The sequence below is a fragment of the Athene cunicularia genome, assembly GCF_003259725.1.
Source record: "Athene cunicularia isolate RWA chromosome 27 unlocalized genomic scaffold, athCun1 chr27_part1, whole genome shotgun sequence".
NCBI lineage: Eukaryota > Metazoa > Chordata > Aves > Strigiformes > Strigidae > Athene > Athene cunicularia.
Window position 1 is genome coordinate 1,806,258 of NW_020799138.1, and position 2,719 is coordinate 1,808,976.

Below are 2,719 nucleotides of genomic sequence, written 5' to 3' on the forward strand. Positions count from 1 at the left end.
ATAAGAGACAGATGTAGAACTTTAGGATTTTGGGGATGGGGCAGGGGGGAGGGAAGGTGTGTGGAACTGGAGAGGGTTAACAGAACCAGTGCGATCTGCGTCGTCCCCCTACCACACTCGGAGCATGTCACTGCCGCCGAGCCCACGCAGCAGCCTGCATGCAAACGCTGTCTTCTCCCACTGACGGGGCTGGGGAACTGCTTCAGGAGGAAGGTGGGGAGGGTCGCTGGGTCACCCCCCCCACCCAGCCCCCCGGGGGGCAGCGTACAGCACAAGGGGAGCGGAGGGTCCCCGCCCCGGGCCGTGGGCTTGTCACTTATAGAAATTAGACGGCTGTTAGGATTCCTGTTTCTTAACCGCGCTTTGATTTTTTAGGGCTTCAGCCCTGGTTTTCCCTATAGGGTCTAGAGTGCTTGTGTTGAGTAAAAGGGAGAAGCCCAAACGTTCAAAGCTGCTAAATGTTCTCTTTGCCATAAAGATTCAGTGTAACCGTGTGATCACATTATAGGATTCTCTTCTGTCCCTAGGTGTTGGTCTGACTTCCTTTGTTTTCAGGAGGGGGGTGGGGGTAGTGCCTTGATCACTGTCCGTCTCCGCCACGGAGACGATCCTAGAAGCTGTATTTACAATATAGCACAGCTGGGAGTGTACTGACTTTACCAGCAACTGAAAAAAAAAAGCTTAAAAATGGCTTTTCCTAGCCAGTCCTGTGCATGTGATACGGGGTGAGGGCTGCGCGTCGGAGGGAAGACTCGGGGTGGTGACTCGAGGGAAGGAAACCTGGTGATGCAGGAGGGAGGCCTGGAGCAGCCCGCGGCGCTGCCCGGAGGGGAGAGGTCTGGCCCTGGGCACAGTTTTCCAGGCTACGGGGAAAGCAGTTGGACCTCCTCGGGGCGTGTTGTGGGGGGGCCGGTGTGGGACGGACTCGCCCAGGCCCTGGCGGACTCTGTCCTGGACTCCTGAGACTCAACGGCTTTACTTAAGCATGAGATGAAGCACAAGTGGTGGAGATGTGGGTGTGGGGAGGTTGGAAGGGAGCCCTGTGTGTATGTTTTAAATTATTTTCCTCTTAGAAACTTTTATTTTAATGATCTGTGACCTGTCAGGGAAAGAAGAGAGATTGTGTGAGCACAGGACAAAAATAAAACGGCTTATTCACTGTACAAGCATGTTTCATGGATTTCTTTTTTTAAAAAAAAAAAGATTAAGCATGTCTGGGCAACAAAACAGCCTCTGCTTGTGGGTCCTTCTCCCCCACGGTAGCTCCTGGCTCGGCTGGGCTGAGCTGGGAGCAGGTTGGGTTTGCCTCCAGCCAGGGTCTGGGCAGGGAGCGGCTGCCATCCCAGCCTGCAGGTAACAGCCTCGCAGGGGAGGAAAATGAAAAGCTCCTCGCTTGTGGGAAACACGACACAATCTTCTTAAAGCAAGCCCAGGAGAAGTGCGTTTCCAGTTCAAGGTGGAGCAAGTTCTGGGTCCAAAGGCCCAGCCCCACTCCTTGGCGCTTCGACTCCCGTGCCCGGAGCCTCGTGTCCTGCTCTGGGTGAGCAAATGGCCTCGGCGCAGCTCGAACCTTCGCAGTAGGTTTGGGCTGTAGCGTTGGTGACGGAGCCAAAGTTTATTCAAGCCCGGGTGTATTTCTATCGGGGCTCTGCAGGCCGGCTCCTGCCCCGGCTCCCTCCCCGCAGGACGAGGCCCAGGCAGGCCCGGGGAGAGCCAAGCGTTTGTTTGGAGCAGCAGAGCTGACAGCGGGGCACTGCTGACCCCCCTCACTGCCCCTTTGGGCTAGTGGCCTGGGGAAGGTCTGGCTGCGAGCCCGCGGGCAGCTGCCAGGCCGGCGCTGGCTCTAGCCCCTGTTTGCAGCCTCGTTGCCCAGGCAGGGCTCAGCAGAACTCGGTTCCCACCCAGCTGAGCTCAAGGACAGGCCCTGACTTTGCTGGGGAGCAGCACGGGGAGGGGGACAAACGGCTCTTAAACCCGGCTGGCACCAAAAACCTCCGTCTTGAGGCAGGCAGGAACCCAGGGCCTGCAGAAGCCGCCACGCGCAGCTCGGGTGAACAAAGCGGGGCTGGAAAACTGCTCCTGGGAAATGCTGATGCACCAGCAAGAGACCGGGCCGGTGCTGTCGCTGCACTTAAAAAGCAGCATTTTGGGATGCCTGTGGCTCAGCGCCCTATCAATCATTTCTATATATTTTTTAGTTCTAGACGCCTTTCTCAAAGGCTTTATTACCCACCGCCTTATTGGCACGTTGCGTTTTCTCATCTGGCAGCGTTATTATGCAGCAATTCCCGCGCCCTGATGTTGAATATTCAAAGCCAGAACGCCCGGGTGAGCCGCCGCGTTGGGGGGCACCAAAGCCTCGTGGCCACCAGCCTTGGCCACCAGCCACGCTGCCAGCCCTGCTCCTCTCCCCGGCGGTCTTCCACTGGGCTTTCCGTGGGGTAAATGTCATTTTCCTGGGGATTAAACCTCTCCTTACGGGACTGGAAGAGTTCATCTACTCCTGCTGCCGGAGTTGAGCCCAGGCCAGCTCTACACACAGCAACGGCTCAGCCAAGGGGAACGCGAAGCATTAAAATGCTCGCTCCGAGGTGCTTCCCGTCTCTCTTCCCAGGCTCTAGGGTATTTATTCCAGATATTCCTTCAGGGGCTGTTTTAGAACGTAATACCGGCTTGCAAAAAAAAAAGAAAAAACAACCCACCAAAAAAAAAAAAAAAA